This window comes from Camelus dromedarius, chromosome 3 (assembly GCF_036321535.1).
Source record: "Camelus dromedarius isolate mCamDro1 chromosome 3, mCamDro1.pat, whole genome shotgun sequence".
Lineage (NCBI taxonomy): Eukaryota > Metazoa > Chordata > Mammalia > Artiodactyla > Camelidae > Camelus > Camelus dromedarius.
Window position 1 is genome coordinate 66943473 of NC_087438.1, and position 22609 is coordinate 66966081.

The 22609-nt window shown below is 36.1% G+C and overlaps 1 protein-coding gene across 6 annotated transcripts in view; it reads left to right on the plus strand.

Annotated features, from left to right (window-relative positions):
• Positions 1-22609, plus strand: part of RGMB (repulsive guidance molecule BMP co-receptor b) — a 242867-nt gene that overhangs the window by 73092 nt on the left and 147166 nt on the right. For all 6 annotated transcript variants that reach the window (XM_064482699.1, XM_064482705.1, XM_031448695.2 and 3 more), the window contains one exon: positions 163-266. The gene's annotated coding sequence lies outside the window, so the exon portion shown is untranslated. The remainder of the gene's footprint in view (positions 1-162; positions 267-22609) is intronic.

Here is a 22609-nt window from a genome sequence, read left to right on the forward strand (position 1 = left end):
CTCATGTTTGTATCAACTGCATCCAAAATAAAGCTTCTCCTTTCGTAATTGTCATGGCGGGGAATGCAAGCTGCTCACGTGTGGATTTTTAATTGTTTAGCTCACTACCAAAAGACGTATAAAGTCCTTTTCTAACCTGTCCTCGTTCCTTTTTTAAACCAGGAGAGTGGTTCAAACCTACCTGCACCAAAGAGAGTCAGAGAAACCAGGCAGCCCTCACAAGGAGAGACTGTGAAATTCATTTTGAGAAGACTCAGAGGAAACATGTGAGTTACCTCAAAATATCTGAAGGCCTATCACAGAGGGAAACCCAGACTTGTTCTTTTGTTCCCAGGGAGCGATAATGATAAGAGTTCCAGTTACTAGTGAGTACCCACCAGTATCAGGCACCATGCAAGAACTTTTCACACATTATCTCTAATTCTTATACCAACCTCAAAGTAGATAAGGTTATCCCATATTTTAAGTGGAACCAAGGGGTTGGGGCATGGAGTGGTTAAGCTGCGTACCCAAAGTCACAGTCTGGATAACTGACAGACCAGGATTCTGATCCAGGTCTCCACTTCAGTTAGCCACAATTCCATCATTCCAGCTGCTTAGGCCAAAACCCTTTGAAGTCACCTTTGAGTCCTCTTTTTCTCTCATCCCTACATCTAATCCTTTAGCAGACTATATTTGTTCTACTTTCAAAATGTATTCAGAATCAGAATAGTTCTCACTACCTCTGCTGTTTCCAGCCTGCTTTAAACCCCGGCCCATCCCATCTGTATTATTATGTAGCTTTCTCCTAACTGCCCTCCCAGCTTCTGCCCATGGCCCCTGCTGGTTTACGTGAGACACAGCAGCTAGGCTCATGCTTGAAACTGTAAATTCACACATATCTCTTCTCCATTCAAAAGTATCCAGTGACTTCCTAGTTCAATATGGATAAAAGCCAACGTCATAATTACAGTTGTCTATACAAGATTCTGCCTGTCAGGTTGCTATTTCCCACCTCCTCGCGATTACCAAATCTGCCAGCTGGGTGGCTTTTGCATTTGCTGCACAACCTACTTGGCATGCTCTTTCCTGAAAACTGTTCAGCTCAACTCACATCTACCTCCTTCAGATCATTATTCAAAGTCACCATCTCAGTGAGGCTTTCCTGACCGCTTGATTTTTAGTTGCAACCTGTACTGAGCTTTTTTTTTTCTTTTTTTTTTTCCCCATACACTTATTACCATCTAACAGACCATACTTTTAAAAAAAAATCTTTTTTGCTTTTCAAATGTCTTCTGCTCTCAAAGAACAATATGAACTCTATGAAAGCAGGGAGGGTTTTGGTTTTTTTTGTTTGTTTGTTTGTTTTCTGTATACTTCTGTCTCTGGAACCTAAAACAGTGTCTGGTACCTACTAGGCATTCTATAAACGTCTGTTGTATAAATGACTATGTCTCAAGACCGTGGAGTCTCACTGACCCAATCTGGCTTGAAGAGAGACATGACTAAATTAAGGCCTTCAGCATTATTTGTACATAAACTATCAGAGTCGATAAGCATCTTCAGAATCAACGAATTCTCCAAGTAGGAGCAACAGGGAGACACTAAAGAGAGATACAGAGATTTTCTCACAGTAGCTTCAAAAATGTAACAGATATATGAACTCAAGTGGACTGCACAAACACAGGGGGAAAGCAATATGGGGGAGGAGGTAAATTCCTAAACTTAAGTGACCTTCCTAGGTCTGGAAATCTGTGATTCTCAGGCATAATTCCAACTTGGGCTGGGCTTATGTCTTGAGGCCATAAAGTCTTCTTCAGCTGGATGCTCTAAGCTGTGCTCCAGCAGATCTAGGGCATAGCACCATCTGTTTCTAGATAAGGGACACTGAGCATGTTCCCCTTGGATTAGACAGAAGGTTGGAGACTGAGAGAATAAATATCCTGCAGTGGTCCAGGTCCTAGGGAACGAACAAAGTCAGGAGCCAGAGTCAGTCTTTGGGAGAGTCATAAGCAAGGCATCTGGGAAAGCAAGATTGCCCTTTGTGGCAGACACCACTACATTTTATTATCTCTGCAGTAGGATGAGCTGACCTTCACAGGAGACACTTAAAGTCCTAAGAAATCCCTGGAAGTGTCTGAAAGATTTTATGAGTAATTCCTCCCCATATCTAGTACTTTGCAAGTGATCTCAAATTTTCTGTACAAATATAACAAAATGATGGTTTTATTTATAGTTTATTGTTTTAGGTTTAGAAAATATTAAAATTTTACCTTTTGTTAATGAAGGAACAAGAATTCAGGGAGATCATAACTTTAGCTGAAACTCTATGCAATTCCAACTCTCAATTAAACTTTCTCATTTTTAACAGTTATGGCTATCTAAATCCAAAGACTTTTGCCAGTGCACAGAATATTAAGTACAATTGCCTCTGGCTCTGAATTGTAACAGAATTAAAATTCTTAAAATTATATTTCATTCCACCGTATAGACATTTCGTTTTGAAGTCAACATAACTCACATAGCAAAACCTCCAATGAAAGACTTCATTGGCTGTAAGATACAACTAATTGATTTCAGAAGCCTTACAAGGAATGACATTTTTATTCTCATATTTTTATAGACCTGAGAAAAAAATTGTTCTTAAAATAACTCCAGGGTTCCTGGAATTGCTGATTTAATTACAGTGTTTATTATACCCAGAAGACCCACAAAGGTGTAAAGTGTTTCTTCTTTTTCTCTTGTCTTTGAACCAGAGATAAATTATCTCAGAGGTATTGGATGGAAATAGATAAAGTATACACCTAGAACTGAACTTATCAAGGAACTACATGAATCAATGGATAATTGTTATGAAATTATGCGCTATGATAAGCTCATTGTTATAAATAAACAAGCATTAAAGTGTAAATAAAACAAACATTCAAAAGGTCTATAAAACTGGCCATAATCTGAGACTTAGCATTTTGGATCCTCTGCCGTCTTATTGTTTGAATGTGTTAAAGGTTAAATTGAATTTGCCACTTACAAGGGCAAAAACATTCTTCAGTCTTTAATTATAGACTTAATTGCTTTGAAGAGTCATGGTCTCTGAATAAGACAATTAGTAGAGAGTAAATACCATGTTTAATGGTTTAAGAGAGATACTCCTTCATGATACATAGTAAATATTCATCAAATGTTTCTGAAATAAGAAATAATGTTATCTTTACTAATCTTCTGAAAGATACCATGTTTTGTCAACTTTGACACACTGACAACTTTCCACACAAGGACAACCTTATGTGTCCAGAAAGTTCAACATGGAAAATTCTCAGGATGTTCCTTTTGCACAAATTTCTGGAAAACTAGTAACTCGTTTCAGAACTAGAGAATGGATGTGAGAATGTTGAGAAATGAAAGATGTCAGCATGGCTTGGGTTTAAGGTCAACCCAGCAGGAGAAGTCCAGGGTCACAGGTCCTAGGAAAGGTGCCTGTGATGCAAGCTAATGGCATATGCTGTTGAAAGCTCACCAGTCCAGAGCTCTATGTGGCTTTCCAAGAAATAACACCTGGCTCTCCAGCAGAGGGGGTAGGGAAGAGGAGGACTGTCTTTACATCAACAAATCTATCATGCTAACTTTCTCCAGACAGAGCACAGAAATGAAAGATATTTCATGTCCCTTTAGCTGAGACCTGAGCAAAAGGAAAGGGTGACAGCATCCAAGAGAGATGATTCTAAAACATCTGCTAGAAGTTCAAACTACTTAAACCTATATAGTCAAAACCTGTGTCTGTTACTATCACCAGCAGCCTCACCAAAATAATCTGACACATAACTTTTACTTCAACCTGAGATAACAGGAAATGGTTGCTTATTTTTCAGTATTCAGTTTTTTTGGTTATTGTTATTGTTGTTTTTCAAATAAACTCCAGGAGATAGAAAAAATGCTGAAGACCACCACATAAATCATTCCCCTTATGTTTACATTTAACTGCCTTGCTGCATGCATCTAATGACTTTAGTCTGTTTTCCCTTTGCAAGCTCAGCATGGTTATAAATACAATAAAGAACAGCATTTCTTCCACCATAACCATTCCCAAAATAGACTCAAACCACACTGCAAAGATTACATCCTCCTTAAAGTTTTCTTATTACTCTGACTTTTTTTTAACTGTTTCTATTAATAAAAATTAGTGGCCATGATTTCTCAATTTGGATTAAGCCATGTTGGAATGAATACCTCACAAAGCAAATGGTATGTATCTTCTCTCTTGTCAGTACTTCACTGGTTGGGTGCATCTTCCTTGAATGCTTTACCCAGAAATGGCTAATAAGAAAATCTGAGGCCCTGAGTTTTCTTGGCTGCATAGTCACCTGTTTCCTGTTGTAAAGAGTTGTCCTTTTGGTCTTCAGCTCATTGTGTCTTTTTTTTTTTTTTTTTTTTTAATTGAAGTACAGTCAGTTACAATGTGTCAGTTTCTGGTGTAAAGCATAATGTCCCAGTCACACACATATATATACACACATTCGTTTTAATAGTCTTTTTCATTAAAGGTTGTTACAAGATACTGAGTATAGTTCCCTGTGCTATACAGAAGAAATTTGTTTTTTTTGAATCTATTTTATAATTGGTGGCTAACATTTGAAAATCTCAAACTCCCAAATTTATCCCTTCCACCCTCTTTCCCCGGTAAGCATAAGATTGTTTACTAATTCTGCATGTCTGTTTCTGTTTTGTAGCTGAGTTCATCAGTGTCCTTTTTATTCTTTTTTTTTTTTTAGATTCTACTTATAAGTGATAGCGTATGGTATTTTTCTTTCTCTTTCTGGCTTACTTCACTTAGAATAACGATCTCTAGGTCCATCAATGTTGCTGCAAATGGCATTATTTTATTATTTTTATGGCTGAGTAGTATTCCATTGTATAAATATACCACCTCTTCTTTATCCAGTCATCTGTTGATGGATATTTAGGTTGCTTCCATGTCTTGGCTATTGTAAATAGCGCTGCTATGAACATTGGGGTGTCTTTTTGAATTAGAGTTCCCTCCAGATATATGCCCAGGATTGCTGGATCATATGGTAAGTCTATTTTTAGTTTTTTGAGGAATCTCCATACTATTTTCCATAATGGCTGCACCAAACTACATTCCTACCAGCAGTGTAGGAGGGTTTCCTTTTCTCCACACTCTCTCCAGCATTTATCGTTTGTGGATTTTTTAATGATGGCCATTCTGACTGGTGTGAGGTGATACCTCATTGTAGTTTTGATTTACATTCCTCCGATATTAGTGATATTGATCTTTTTTTTCATGTGCCTATTGGCCATTTGCATGTCTTCACTGGAGTATTGCTTGTTTAGGCCTTCTACTCATTTTTGGATTGGGTTGTTTGTTTTTTTGTTATTAAGATGTATGAACTGTTTGTATATTTTGGAAATTAAGCAATTGTCAGTTTCATCATTTGCAAATATTTTCTCCCATTCCATACGTTGTCATTTTGTTTTACTTATGGTTTCCTTTGCTGTGCAGAAGCTTATAAGCTTAATTAGGTCCCATTTGTTTATTTTTGCTTTTATTTCTATTGCTTGGGTAGAAATAAAGAACATTGCTGAGATTTATGTCAGAGAGTGTTTTGCCTATGTTTTCCTCTAGGAGATTTATCGTGTCATGTCTTATGTTTAAGTCTTTGAGCCATTTTGAGTTTATTTTTGTGTATGGTGTGATGGAGTGTTCTAGCTTCATTGATTTACATGCTGCTGTCAAGTTTTCCCAACACCACTTGCTAAAGAGACTGTCTTTTCTCCATTGTATATTCTTGCCTCCTTTGTTGAAGATTAATTGACCATAGGTTTGTGGGTTTATTTCCGGGCTCTCTGTTCTGTTCCACTGATCTATGTCTGTTTTTATCCCAGTACCGTGCTGTTCTGATTACTGTAGCTCTGTAGTGTTGTGTGAAGTCTGGGAGGGTTATTCTTCCAGCTTCATTCTTTTTTCTTCAGTATTGCTTTGGCAATTCTGGGTCTTTTGTGATTCCATATAAATTTTAGGATTGTTTGTTCTAGTTCTGTGAAAAATGCCGTGAGTAATTTGATAGGGATCACGTTAAATCTTTAGATTGTCTTGGGCAGTAAACTCATTGTGTCTTGACGGCTTACTCTTGTCGTGTGAACACATTTTCGGAATAATTGTTGGTACTGGAACCACATTTAATCTGTGAACATCAACATATCCTTAATGAAACTTATACAGAGAAAGCTAGAATATCTGACTTGTCAACAGTTGAGATATTTTATTAAATCAATTACTCACTCACTTTAAATATTGGTAAATTATGGGAAAGATTTGAGCTTTCCAGTAGAGAACACATCTTAAGGTGATTAAATACCCTCAGCTGTAAGCAAAAGTGCTCGTTGTAAAAAGAATGTCAGATAATATATGTAGAAGGACTGATAGAATTAACTATCACTTTGTTAACTTCAATGAAATTACTAATTTAGGCAAGAATTATCAAGTGATATTAAAATGTGAGATAAATATATGGAGGGATCAGACATTTGTGTAGTGCCAAAGTAACAGCACACAGATTATTTTCTGGCAGCAGGAAGAAAATGCAATACCATAGAGGATGATCAGGAAGGCATTAACATACATAGTCAGAGCAATGCAAATGATGGGAAATCCAGATATTATCTGTCCCCTGATGTAATGCAGTACGGAGTGCAGCTAATTTGTACCCCACCATATATTTACTGTGATCTAATCAGGTCTCTCCACAAGGATGCAAAATGAATCCAGAAGAAAAGAAATATTCTACAGGATAGACAAACCTTTTTTTTTTTTTTTCTTTTTTTTGTCAAGTCAGCCTCATGAAGCAAAGAACTAGATGACTTCTGGGAACTCAGCACATGTGAGATGCTATAATACTAATGCTTTCCTATTATCAGTAGAAACTCAGAGCTCTGAGCAATTCCACAACCCCATCATTTACTAGTGTGCTAAGCTGGAAACCTGAACCAATGTGCCTGACATTCCATGCAGTGCTTTGGCCCCTGGACTTTCCACCAACTGAAGAGAATGTGGAATATAGAATTATAGCCCCAGCCTCATGTCAGAAGTTTAGGGACACATTTAGCTATTTGATGTTCATGTAAGAGGCGTCCGAGACTAACTAAAGTCAGATACTATTCATAGTACCAAGTGGTGTTAAACAAGGTTTGTGTTAAAGCATGACCAGGCTGCTTCCCTACTCTGTTCTCTCAGGAACGAGAGTCTCTTAGGCTGACCATAAGCTGCAGGCACCAGTCCTGACTGCTGGGAACTTTTGTGATACTCTGCACAAACCCTTCCCTGAGACCACCTGTGAAACAATGTCACTTCCCTGCACATGCCCTTCTGTTGAATTACAACTCACTGATGGCCAGACACAGTAGTTAACGAGGACACTCAACACTGAGGGCAGATGTCAAGAGGGGCAAACAGAGAAAGGAGAGTAAATAATCCTGAAGCAAGAAAATTCAACTCAAGTATGAATCGCTGAAAAGGAAAATAATACACTCCCAGGAAATAAGTAGATGAAACTGAGAGAAAAGGCACCAGGGAGAGAACAGCAAAGGTAATAATGAACCAGTACACCTGACGTGCAGTTGCCTTCTACTCTTGAATCCTCCAGTCTACAAACACACAGTTATGTGACCAGTTGTACTATGACCATTTGTCCCATACTATAAATCCTGAGAAAGTTGTCTCTACCTCCTAAACGTCTTCTATCTGAAATCATAAACTGCCTGTAGAGGCAAGTACTATGTATATCTGTTTATACATAAATATGTGTACATGTATCTCACACACACACATTTATCACAAAGTTTAAAGCACATTAGATCAAGTAGAGATGAATTTGAATCCCAGCTTTGCAACTTACAAGCCCTATGGTAGATGATAGGCAGTCACTTATCTATGGAAACTTCAGATCCTTCCTCCACAGATCCTTCCTCCAAAAACAGAGATAGCAGTACCTCTGTCAGTATTGATCCAAGGGTTAAATTAGATAATGTATGCTTAAAGATTTTCACAGTTTCTCATAGAAAGTCAGTACTCAATAAATGGTAGCTATTATTGTTAATATATTTTATAATCCCCTTGGTCCATTAAAATCTCTCTCCACTTGCTTTCCTTGTTTCCCATGTTACAAACATTAAATCCTTAACTTACTTTACTAATATCAAGCTTTTGTATACCACAGGAGTATAGAGATCATATTCCTGATTATTTTGTATATCTTTATTGCAAGATATCACTAAATATTAAACTGTAAAAAAATACACTTTTATAAATCACCTATTTGCCCCTCTTGCCGCATCTCTCAGTTACACGTAGTAATTTGACTCTATTTTGCAGACAATATGCCTATGAATGAAAAATTAGAACTGGTTGGGAGATCACTTGTCTGTGATCCACAGAGCAAAATGAATTGGTTGTGTTGGGTAGCTTCGGATGTAAACCAGGGAACTGTGTGTATGTGTGTGTGTTTGTGTGAGAGAGAGAGAGAGACACAGAGACAGAGACAGAGTCAGAGAGAGACAACGAGAAAGAGATGAGAGGGAAGAGGAAGACAGACAGAGCCTCTAAGAAAAAGAATCAGTGTCATAAATATCTCATGCTTTGGTAGTTTCAACAAACAAGTCAGTTAGTAGAATGGGTAAATATAAATTGTATTTACTTCCTTTCTGCAATAACGCTTGAAATAATTTTGTCTCATATGCGTCTTCAAAGTGTTTCAAAAGTGGTAGCACAAGGGAAGGAGAGGAGACGAGAGGGAAGAAGAGGGAGAAGAGAGAAAGAATGAGTATTGAATGATCCTGGCCTCTGCTTCCTCCCCTTGTCCAAGAGGGTCCTCTTTTTGTCTGCACAGTTTCTCCCCCTCTTCTGTCCTCTGAGGACTGGAGGTGGTGGAGATTATTGCTGATGATGCATCCTATTGAGAAGGGGTGCGGAGAGACAGAAGACTGGAGGATACAGAAAAGGGAGAAAAGGAGAGGACTTAATAGGCCAAAGAGAAGGCTGAGAGGGGAGTTTTTACCCAGAGCAAGGAGGAGAGAGTCCTTTAGATTTCAGGGAGAGAGAAGAATGGAAACATCTATAAGAGGTTAAGGGAGTGGAGATAAGAAGAAATGATTCTTCAAGAAAAATCAGTAATATTATGTGTCTTCCTCTTGGTATATTGAGGAACTCGAGTTTTAAAAAACATTTTTTTTCATATCTCCCTGTTGTTGCAATGTGTTTCTTTGACCAAAATGCCCTTCAATACTAGGTTTCAATGTGGTTGCACAGTTTTAATAACTTCCCTTATTTTCATTTGACTGATAAGCAGCTCCCCTCAATTGGCTATCTATGTTCACTGTATTTCCTCAAATGTTTTCTCTGTATTTGTCGTCCCTTCACCATCCAACATGTGAACGAACAATCCTCTTTTGTCATCATCTTGAAATCTAGGATATCATCGGATAGTTTGTAATCAGTTTCTCAATAAGCTGAGCAAGTTTAATATACACATGTGTATGCACATTTGTGCATTCATGCTCGTGAGTACCGGAGGATGGGAAAGTAGATCAGCACGCAGCCACAGGAGGCCCCAGTCAAACATGAAGAACTATTAAGGATCATTCATAATCCAGAAAAGTCTCAGCACTTTTTAACACAGTTGCAACTGGGATTACCTGATTAATACAACAAACAAAAGCAACGAACCAAGTAAAAGATTGATTCTGGAGTCCTAGAATTTCATGAACCTAGCCTTGGCAAAAGGAAGAAAAAGGAAGCAGAATCAGTGAACACTATTCCCTATTAAGTGGGCTTTGTTATACAGGTTTAGGCCACGAGTACCTATATCTCAAAAAAACCCCTTATCCTGGGAGAATGTGTGTGTGTGTGCATATGGGTGTGTAATGAACACATTACAGGGTAACATGATTAAAAGCATTGGGCTTGAATCCTGACTCTTCTAAGTAGTCAAATTATAGAACATTATTAAATATATTAATAAAATTAATTTCAGGTGATTGTTATGAAGATTAAATGTAATATGTGCAAAAACTTTGACATATTAACTGCACCTAGGAAACAAACAAGTATCAACCACAAGAAACACATAGCACTGACTGTGAGCTGAACACTTGTGTATGAGCTTTGTATACATTAGCACATTAAAGCCGCACAACAAACTTACAAAGTGGGTACCATTATTACCTCCGTTTAACAGGGGGAAACCAAAGCATAGAGAGGTTAAGTAATTCCTCTGAAGCTATACTGTTACAATATGTTAGAGTTGGGGTTAAGTCTAAATTCACTGGTTCTAAAATCTGTGTTCTAGATTATCTTCTTAATAATAATAATTCATTATCATTAATGTGTGAAAGGACAAGGTATCTGCTAACATGGGAGGGGACTTCATAAATTATGTGGCTGTATGCATGCATATATATTGGATCTTGCAGCGAATTGCCTGTAAACAGCCTGGTCTATTTTTCTTTATGATGGCCCCATAAACTACGACCGTGGGATGCTGGGGGAAAATGTAGATTTGAAGCAGTAAAGAGCAAGACAAACAAAATGAAAGACCTGACCGAAGTTTTAAAGTTTCTTTCCATATACATACATAACTGCAGCTTTTTGTGTGTCTCAAAAGCAAACTAGGTAGGTCTTATCACACAGACACAAAATCTTTCATTTTTAACTTGTAGTTAATAACCCTTGAACCGTTGACACCTAAACTACCTTTTGTTGAAAACAGTGTCAGAGAATAGAGTTGCTAGACTTCACAGATAAAAATACAGTATTTGGGACATACTTATAACAAAAAATATTCATTATTTACCTGAAATTCAAATTTAACTGGGTGTTCTATATTTTATAACAACCCTAGAGTCAGAATGCATGTAACTTAAACTTTAGAGATTGGTATATGTTGCATTCATAAATTCTAGCAATTATTGAAAGTTTGAGGAAAAAGTCTAGAAGGCTATTTTAAAAAAAATTAGCTTGCATCATACGTCTTTTAATAGAGGACACCCTCTCCATATTTTTTAATGTAGACATCAGAAATCATGAACAAAATTAGTATGGTGAATAAAGCTTTACACTTTAATGCTTCTTCAAAAAAGATCTCAATGCACCAGATTAAAAGGTTTTGAAACTCTTATCCATGAAATTATCTCAACTTGACTAGGTCTTTCTGGATATTAAATTAAATCCCCTCAGTTCCATGAGAGCCAGTTTATCATCTCAAGATAGTCAAAATAAAACTTTACATACACAGAAATATCTCTGTAAAGCTGTACTGTAGACCATGTAGCAATATAAATCACCAAGAAAGGAAGCAAATTTATCCTTGGAAGGAAACAGGGAGGAAAGAGAGGATAGCAGAATGGAAAAATCTCAATTTGGTCAAAACAGAACTTCCTTGAGTGTCATATTTTCCATTGTAACTGAAATAAGAACTAGGCAGCCTGTCAACCTACACATCTCAAACAGTTTTCTGAGTGTGTGATACAGAGCAGGTTATGTAATCCATTTTTCACCAGTGAAGATCTGTCATTCAGCCAGAGCAAACGCAAGCCAAAATTCCCATTATTGTATGCCTGTCCTTTCAGTGGAGATGCCTTCTTTTTCAAAACACAAGGGAACCACATTTTGGGCAGTGTGTCAGGCTGCTGTTCTGTGAAGAGAGGGTCTCCCGCTGATAAATAACACAAAGCCTTTGCCGTGCCCTTGCAGGTGCTTATGTGCTGGCAGAAAATTTCTGATCTCTAATGTGTGTAATTATGGCCTTAATGTTCATCTGGTGAAGCACCACAAAGTTTTACACGTTGACCATAAAAGGAAAGAACCGAGTCTTCTCAACTCAGTTAGTTTTGCATTTTCACCATTTTTAATGACATTCATAATATATAGTTTATTCTGAAATTGTTTCCAGGCTTTTTTCCTTTTTAGAATCTTGGTGGAACATGTATGACAGCATAACCAAGCATAAATCATGATAACCACTTTGTGCAATGATTGGTATTACAATATTAGTACCCAAATATTTGTGATGCTGTACTGGAAAAACTCGCATTTATTCAAGTTTATCCAAGTAATTAACATGGAAAAAATCAAGGTCAATTTCACAAAGGTTGTTAAAACTTTCTTCTTCCTCTTTTCTCATAATGCTATTATCTTAAATGCTTTAATTATAGTTACTCTTCCCATCTTTTGTGTTATTACTCTCATGCATTTTAATTGTACATAATTTTTAAATACCTTTTGAACAACCAATATTCAATTATATTTATCCATCTGTTCATCCTCTCCTGTGTTATTTATACTTTCTCTTTCCCTGTTTCCATCTGAGATCGTTTTCTTTCTATATAAAGAACTTCTGTTAATATTTCTCTTAAGACGTGGCTTCTGATGATTCATTTTCTCAGGTCATGTTTTGTAAAAAACATTTTTAAGGATATTTCCCTAGGATAGAATTCTAGGTTGAAAGTTTTCTGTTTTGTTTTTTTTTTTTTTTTTTTTCCCAGCACTTTAAAGTTGTCACTCCATTATCTCCTGTTTCTGTTGTTGCTGTTGCTCCTCTGAAGGTAGGGCGTCTTTTTCTCAGGCGAATTTCTTCTTTTCTTTGGTTTTAAGCAGTTTCATTACTGTGTGTCTAGTTAATGTTTTAATCCTGTTTGGGGTTCACAAACCTGGAATCTTTGGGTTGATATTTTTCATCAATTTTAGAAAAATTATTTGTCACTATCTTTTTTAATATTGTTTCTGTCTTTCTCTTTTCTTTGGTACTCCAATTACATGTATTTTAGAACTTTCCACTGTGGTCCACATGGATCTAATGCTCATTTGTAATCTACTTTAGTGTTTTTTGTTTGTTTTATTTTATACATTTTCTAATTACCTGTCTTTTAGCTCCTTAATCTTATCTTCTACTCTTTAAATCTGCCACCAAATCCATCTGTTATCTCCCCCTGAAAGTCTCAAACTGTAATCATTGATTGCCTCCTTGGCAGTAAAGACAAACACAATTCTGCTCTATTTTTCAGCATTTTTTTGCTTGTGTTTTTAGCCTCTATCCTTGTTTAGCTTCAAAATTTGGTAAATAACTTGAGAGTGAAGCAGCCCTATGTTTGAAATTCCTTTAATCTATAATTTTAGCACACCATTTTCAAGTCTTCCAGAAGCTCTGCTGGCTTTTCTGACATCAGTTTTCTGTGTGGTACATAACCAGTGTACACATCTTCTGTGTGCACCAAGAGTTAACGTATATACCTCGCTGCCGAGTATCCCTTCTCTGGATTAGTGACTCTTGCAGTTCTTCTTGTTGTTTCAGCAGTTCTCAGATGCCTTTAATAGATTATTTTTATATTTGATCTAGTTTTGCTTGGACACAACCACTTCATTCTACCAAGAAGCTTTTAATTTTATTTGTTTCATTATTTAAGGACAGTTTTGGGTCCCCACTTTCACTGAGAGAATAATTTTTTTAAGATTCTTGGTGGAAAAAAGTATACCCTCAGTTTATTTCTAGGCACAAGGGAATCAAAACAAGTTTTCTGTTTAGAATGTTTTATTTTTCATTGACATGTTTTCTCAATAACAGATTGTATATTTAATTCTGAGTAGACCAAAAGAACTAGAAATAATCTGAGAATATTAACTTTATTGTCAAAATTTTACCTTATTTTTACATGGGAACCTATTTTTATATAATGTGGGTAAAGATTGACTTAGGAGATGCATTTTTGAGAATATTCAAGAATCTAGTCAATGAAACTATAATGAGATATAACTAATTCATAATGAAAACATGCCATTCAAAAAAAAAGATTCGGCACAATGACAGATGTATTGTCACTCAAGATAGAATTGAGACAAAATGAGCAAACTGCTAATAATTCTTATTTCTGAATCAGCAATATGAGCTATTCCTCTCAGAACAGGCAAAAGAAATAGCATGATTCTAGACCACTAGAAGTTTCTAGGTTAATGGACCACTGCTTCATGCATTTTCTTTTCTATCCAGAAAAAATAAAAGCTTAAGTTAACCTTGAGCCTCAAGACTGATGGACTTATACCTTGTTCCAAAAAAGATTTTAAATGACTTACATAAACAGAAACTAAAAGTGCATTTTGAAAGGGCAGAAGATACCAGGGAAAAGAAAAAAAATAAGAAGATAATTAGATGAATGTATGTTATAAGGGACAAAACAAGGAAGCCATGCAATGTATTATCATCATGCTTCATTCAGATAAATAACATGTAGATTTTACTAATTTTTCTCTTCATCTTTTAAGTTATCGTTGAACCAATCAGTGGAAGTAAATGTAACGCTTAAAGTTCATTACCAAGAGTTTGAAAAAGGAGGTTACTAAATAGATTGGGGGGTTGTCTTTATGCTTACCTCCAACTTTGTGGTTCTGTAACTCTGAAGGCAAATGCAGTTAAGACGTACCTATGAGACTTGCTATAAAGAAGAACTTTCTGTTTCAAATAGATTTTTTCTACTCCAAAATTTCCTTCTCCTCAGATTTGAACTACATTATTTGTGCAAGCCATCTAATATTTAGTGGTTCACAAAGCCGAAATTGAGAAATAGGGGATTAAGAGAGTTAAGATCCCTGCCAAATGCATATAAAATGCATATCTGTGATTTAGAAAGATAATACCCGTTACCAATTGAACACTCATTTATTAATATTATCTCAAATCACACCATCAGAAGGCTCTGTGAGATGTTTCCTGACTCTAGCCTACCTATTTCAGTTGCTTCAGTGAACCATCAGCAAGCCCAGGCCACTCATCACACACAACCAGTTGAGACATCTTAATAATCTCATTATGCATTTCAATATGAACTAGTATTTTGGTGAAGCTATTAAAAATGTTTAGCATGCATTCATGTATGAATCTCCATCAAAGTTAGTAATAGCCTCAGTATGCTCTGACTTTTCAGATTCATGTCGCATATCGTATTCAAATTTAGGCATCCTATTTTAAAGAGGTTATGATAAACTAAAGTGTAAATTGAGGAAAGTGATGAGGAGAGAAAGTAAATAAAAACATTCATCTAAAAATACTGAAAAGATTGGGAGTGACAAAGATAAAAAATTTGTGAAAACAGCCACTGTCAGTAGTAAATTAAAGGATGATCTTTTTGAAGATGAAATGTAGTTCTCTGCTCTTCCACAGACAAATGAAAGAGTAAAGATGAATAAGTAAAAATAAAAGAAATATCCATTTTGTGTCCATTTTTTAAACTTAAAAAAAAACATTTTATAAGAACCTTGTAACAATGGAATGGGTTGCTTTATGAAGCTATGCCCTTTTTGTCATTGAAAGTATTCAAGCAGTGTTTAAATGATCATCCACTCCATGATTCATTCATTTAATAAATATTCATGGAAGGCTCATTATGTTCAATGCACTGTGCTGAGACTATGGGAGAGGTAAAGATGAATCAGACTGAGTTTTTCCCAGATAGTGGATCTAAGACCTGAATAATCAGAAAACAAGGTAAGGAGGGGAAGTGCCCTAGGAGATGTACTAATAACCTTGTATAGGAATGCAAAAGAGGGAGGCATGACTTCCAGTTCCTGGATGTTGGAAGAATATTCTCTTTTCCTCCATAACCCATTCTCCACCAACCAGCAGGAAATCAGTTTATATTAATCTTCTTATCAAAACTCTTTAACAGTTTTTCATTGTACATCCAGTGTCGTTATAGTGGCTTCTCAGGTCAGATGTGATCTGGCTTCTGCTCGTGTCTCCAGGCTCATGCTCCCCATGTACCAACACAGTGATCTTTCTGTTTCTGGAACATACCATGCTATTCATCCTCAGACCTTTCTGTTTTGTCGGTTCATCTGCTGACTAGACCTTGGTTCAGTTGGCAGTTTTTTTTTTCCAACTTTCAGCTTCTGTATCATTTCCTCCATGATCAAGTGCTCCATCTAAACTAGCTGAGGGTACCTTCCTTTATTCTCCATCTCTCTGTACCAATCACCATTTTATTTTCTCCCTAGTACTATCAGAATCTGAAATTGTCCTTTCTCTTGTCCATTCATTTATAAATGGTCTATTATCTCTTTGAACTAGATTGTAGCAAAAGTTTTTATCTGTTTCATTTGCTGCTGTGTCTTCAACATCTAGAGTAGAACAGTGCCTAACATGCTGTACGTATACCATAAGTACTTGTTGACGGCTGACTGAATAAAGAACTTTTTGCACAGGGTGGGAGTTTAGACAATAATTTTTAACTCCTTCCAACTCCTATATGTTATAATATCAATTCTCACTGCTAATTCCTCTCAACTGGGTCAGGCTTTTTTTTTCTATCATGTCTAGGACTTTGGTCATTGCTTGCTCCTGCCCTTGTGGACACTCACCAACTTTTCAGACTCAAATGAAGAGGTGTCTTTAGGTGATTCTTTTCTAACTCTTTCTGAATCATGATTAAATTTTCTTTTTATAAGTTCCTAAAATGTCTACCAACCAGTGATTCTTTTTTTACATGTCATTTTGATTCTACTTTGTATTTGCTTCTTGTTTGATGGATGTAGGATTGGCAGCCCTAGCTAATTGAAATATAATGCAAGCCATATGTATAATGTTTTAGTAGCCACACTAAGAAGAGGTCAAAAGAATAGGTAAATTTAACTTTAATAATGTATTTAATTAAACCTAATATATCTTAAAAATTGCCATTTCAACATGTAATCAATATAAAAATTATTAATGAGATATTGTACATACGATAAAATTGTTTCATGGGAAATTATTTTACACTGCTTCAGTATTAAAATTGAACTTTAAAGTAGTTAAAATTAAATAAAATTTAAATTCAATCACGCTAGCCACATTTCAAGTGCTCAATTCACTGTATATAACTAACAGCTACATTTAGGTAACTGCAGAACTACACAACTAAATGGTGACAAACTGGCCCAAAAACTGTCCCTTCAACAAAGTACTCAGTATTTTATTTATTGGATAGATTAATTAATGAAAGGGACACTCATTTTTAATAAGCAAATGAGAAAGTATAAATGAATTATTTGCACTGTTTCTCTAAATATGTGTTTAATTACTGGTGTTGCCAAGAAATGACATTAATAACAGTAAGAACAGCATTAGAAAGTAAAAATACTGGTGTAATTAATGAATGTCATGAGACTATGGTGCTGTGGTAAAAATAAGTGTTCCATATGTATTAGTAAATTTTAACATGGGGAGAGTTAAGTCAGAGCTGTCTTAAGCCTCTCAAGATTTTGCTTCTTTCCTTACACATGCTAGGAGCTCTGTTAAACATGGTTGAGGCATGGCTGGAGGAAAGGATCCCACCAACCCTTCATGATAAGATAAAGCTGTTACCACTTCTGTTGCCTTGCTTTCATTTGAGCCTTGATTATAAAAACCATGAAATAAATAAGTAAATTCACACACACATTTATATATACATCAACAGAAGAGTAAATGAAGGGAAATGAAACGTAGAATAATAAATGGAAAATGTGATTTTAAAGGAAATTAATAAAATATTTTATAACCTAATTAAATAACCATAAGAACTTAAACACAAAAAGAGCTTAAATGTGGTTGTGAATCACCAATATTAAAAAATCAAAACTTTTTTAGAACTTGAGAGGAGCACAGAATAAAACCTATGACCATGGGGGGAAGAAAAGCTAAATGTTTAATTAATAAGAATGGAATATTTCTGTCATAATGATAGTAGTTACCACTTATCAGACACCAGCCGTGTGCCTGGCACTGTGCTGGATGTATTGGGTTCACCAGCTCCTCCTTTCATAGCAAACCTGGGTAACGTCCTCATTTAAAAGATGAGGAAATTAGGACTCAGAAGCTACCAGCACTTCACACTGCTAGGAGGTAGAAGAGCTAAAACTGAAAAGCAAGAAAATGCAGTATGGTTTCTATTTTAAAAAGTAGAAACAAGACCTTATGAAAAAATAAACTCCACTCTGATAGCCCCTTCCACACAGAAGGACTGTACTGAGCTGATAGCTTCCCTGGCAAAGTGGTAGGTCCTGGTCGGAAAGGGATTGTTTCCTTCTCTGAGGCTCCCCTGAAACATAAAGATGTGTGAGTGTAGAATTCATGTGAGATAATTCGTGGGGGAGAAAGGAGGTGAAGACAGAGCTACTGAGAGATGTCAGCTGAATGGTTTCGGATACGTGTAACCTAAACCTAATCGAGTTGCAGTGCCATGTTTCTGCCGGTGTCATTGGGACAGAATTTACCCAGTACTAATATGCAACACAAGCTGAATTCTCTTTGAGGGAAAATTTTTGCTATTAAAAAAAAAAAAAAGATTAATCAAGATATACAAGCCACAGCCTGTCAGGAAAGAAAGACAGCAAAATGTTAGCTATCCTTACAGAAAATACATTAAACAAACAAAACTTACCTCAGACACAAAATATACACCAAAAAAATCTTTTAGAACAATGATGATATTTAGTCAAAGTAAAGTGTGGCCACAAATGATCATTTATGGTAGATTTACATTTTCAAAGAAGGTTTTTTGTATCATTTTATAACCTATTTAACAGTGGTCTCCAAGGGTCTTATTTTTTTAACTCCTGAGTCTTTTCCATGTTATTTCATAGAATAACTTGTTTCTTTCCTCAGTGAGTTAGGGGTTTATTCCTGAATATTTTTTCTGCAATCTTCTCCTCCACACCACCCTCCCACTTATGCTAATTATGGTTGTGTCTTAGATTTTCTAAACATCAGATTAATCTTGAAATCTTTTCTTCTGTGGATAGGGGCTCAAGGGTCCTGTATCAGAGATGAGCTTGGCTCTCACCAGCCCAGATAACACCAGAAAAGGATTCTTATGTAAAGAGGACCCTAATGTGCTGTTTGGGAGTGCCTGCTTAGTCTCCCTCTAACTTTTTGCCATTTTTACAGTTCTGCCAGAGCACACAGCTAATGTTCCATTGTATTTTTGCCTTGTTTTGTATTGCTTTGTCTCCCAAGTAAATTAAAATCTGTGGCTTAGCATAAAGAATGCTGTTTTAAGGGAGGGAGGCATGAATTTCAGTCTCAGTGCCCTAAGAATGTTGCTGATGAGACCCCCGCCCCAGTCACATCAAGGACTCCAAAGTTTTTTTCCTCAACCTCTGTTGAAAACAGTTTGAGATATAATCCTCAAACTTTTTTTTGGAAACAGGCAGGATATAAATTGTAAATGAATTAAAAAATAAGTAACTCACGAAAAATAAACTACACTTAGAAAAAATTATAAAAGGAGATTCTCAAGTAGTAACTTAGGTTTTGCTAATTGTGATGGAAAACTGAACAAACAATAAACTATTCTATTTTCTATGCAATCTTTGGTTCTGTGCAGGAAAAAAAAAAAGGCACTAATAAGTCAATATAAATACTGGGTCAGCTTGGAAGGACCATACTTCAGTAGATAGCATTTCGTCAGCATTATCATAGATTGATTAGACAACTGTTTGGAACAATCCAGTTCCCTTTACCCAACCTTGAGGTTTCTCACCCTTGTATGATTATAACAGTTACTCTGGCTTCTTTGGGGATTCTGCTTTGGTGAGTTTGGAGTGAGATACAGAGATCTAGGTTTTTAAGAAGCCCTCCTGGAAAATACTTAGGATCAGGCTAGTTTGGGCAAACCTGCTTTACTAGTGAGAGAACTAGTGATCTAATGTTAATTTGGTTCCTGAGATTCTTTGCTATAAAAAAACAAAAACAAAAACAATACTCTTCAGCTGTCGCAAGAATTCTGGTCTGTTTGATAATCATATTTCAGTGGAGAAAAAAATCTTTTTAGCTTCATCGTTTATGTAAATGAGCACTGCCACCACCCCCAGGCCACCTCCCTCTAGCAAACTGCCCTGTATAAACCGAGAAAACTGTTCCTAACACTACATCAGACTAGAAGCGACTCTACCAAGATAATCACTGGTGAGGTTTTACCTGAAACAGTTTACTGACCTCTACGTTGCATTTAAATATCTCACATATTTTATATACAAACTGAACAGGAATTAAGGAGTACTTAAGGGTAAACACATCCTCTTTGCACACTGTACCAGAAAGTACTGTGTACACAACCAGAAGAATAAAAAGTGGGCAGCATGGGGGGGTCTCCCTATTTCCCCACAAAGGATTGTGTTGCTTCTTCAGCTTCCTTTTCTCCCTGAGTTTCCTCCACCCATTTACAAAGCCCTTTTTAGGGCATTTTAGCCATTTGTCCTCCAAACATGTTGTCCCTTGACAGTGTTGTTCTCTTCCTCTCTGACACTGGCCCTACCCCATGTTCTGCCATATTCAGGTGACTCCTACCAAGTGTTATAAGCAGTAGATAAGCACCAAATACTATCAGAGGGAGTATTATCATACTTTGTATTTGAAATCATATATCTTATCTTTGCTTTCTCACAAGCCATTATCTCCATTTTCCACATGGTGAAACAGACTCAGAAAGATCAAGTGACTGGCCTCCTTCAAATCAGTAGCAAGCCTGCAGCTGGTACTTGCTTCTTATGTTCTCTAGTTAGCCCATGTGCCTGTCATTAAATTATTATTTCATTCAAGAATTATTTACTCTTTCTTCCAGATCGTTAATAAAGACATTAAGCAAAACCAGACCTCACACTGACCCTATAGTCAACACATTGCCCTGAGTCATTAGGGTTTGTCCTCCAGCCAGTTCTCAGTCCATGTGACAGAGCACATAGCAAAGCCAATGCTAATTAGGTTGGCAAATAAGATTTATTGAGATACTGTATCAAATGCATTACAAAAATATAAATATATGTGTGTTAAGGTACATTCATTGTGCTCACTAAGTTTTTAATTCTATTGAAAATGCTATCAAGACTGTCTGGCACTATTTATTTTTATAAATCTGTTCTTTTATAGCAGAGCTGTTTTAGCTCTTTTGATTCCATTATCCTCTCAGTGTTTTAATCTTAACAGTGGCTCTGTTATTTTTTAAAAGGATTGATTTCACAGTGGGAATCTGAGTACAGATTCCTTATTACAAGATGACTATTAATAAAATTAACAATAATTAACCCTATAAAAGAACAGGGGCCAAAGAGAATTGTGGGCATCTTAGCAAGTGTCACAGGACCAGAATGAGAATTTCTCATTTCCAGATCTGCTCCTTGGCACTAAACAGGGTGATTTCGGGGCCAAAATTACAGTGACTGAGAAAGAGTTCATACAACTGTGCTTATAACTGTGTCCTCCAAATGGAGCGACTCTCATTCATGTCTGACTTTTAGACTTGTTTTTCTGTAGTTTCTACTTCATTATGTTTATTTTCTTGTTCTATAATTCATTGTACTTAACTACTGCATACAAAACTTTGATGATACACTGTAAAACTTTACCTGCACATTTTTCTACCTGTTTAAGCCATTTGTTTTATGGAATTCTTCTATCTTTTAGTGAAAATTTGAAATGTCATAAAAGGCAAGGAAATTCCATTTAAACCAAAGTCAAAGTGGTCTCCTGACGACTGCCCCAAAGCATATTTTATATGAATGGAAATTGGGTCAGCTAGGAATTAAATTAACAACCACCATATTTCTTTAACCACAATTGCATAACCTTATGTCCAGGATATTCACAGCTGAGGACCTTACCACCGACTTGCCAAAACAATGCTACGCACATACAGTTTTTGACCTACTTTAAAAATGGTCCCTTCTGGGTGGACTTTTTTGTTTTACTATTGGCCTGAAACATTTCACCAGGACTATGCACTGTACGTACATTCCAAGTAACATGAGCTTTAAAATTTCAGTAGCCACCAACTAAATGGTCATCCCAGAAAATAATAGCTAATTTAAATGTGGATATCACATATAAAGCTCTCTGCTAATTATGGCACTCTTCATTCAATTGAGAGCAATGATGTATCTAGTATTTTGATTTTTTAATTAAAAGTATAGCATATGATATTTAAAAGGATTTGAAATCTGTTTGGGAGGGAAATAAATTACACTTTAGCATTGGGTGAGGAAACCTTATCTATAAAGGGATTCCACGACTTTAACTATATTTTTTAAAAATATATACATAGGGATCATTTTACATGTGAAATACCATGAACTCATCTCTTTATGATAATTGCTAACATAGCAGCAATCATGAGTGCATGCTTAGTAGTATCAATTAACATGAAATGATATTTACATGCAAGAAAAATGCATGATTCAGGTTTGAAGACTTGCTTGTGGGGTACTGTTCCATCTGCTGAGTTTTCTTTTATGCCTCAAGGACATTCTGCACAGGCAAGTTTACAGTTGTCCTAGACTGAAAAAGACCAGGGTGCTTTATTATTAGTAACAAACGTGTGTGTGTTCCTTTAAGGGTATCAGCTGCTACAAGAACAAACTTGCAAACCATTTTCTGGGTTTACTCCTATGTGGCAGTAAAAAACTTTCTCTAAACTGATTCTTATGAGTTGGTACTATGTCATCGTTTTTATTGACTCTTGAAATATACAAATTAAAAATTCATGTAACTATTTTAAATGCCAACATAAAAGTAACTTCATAGATATTGATAATATCAAGACCTGATTTAGATGTAATTTATAT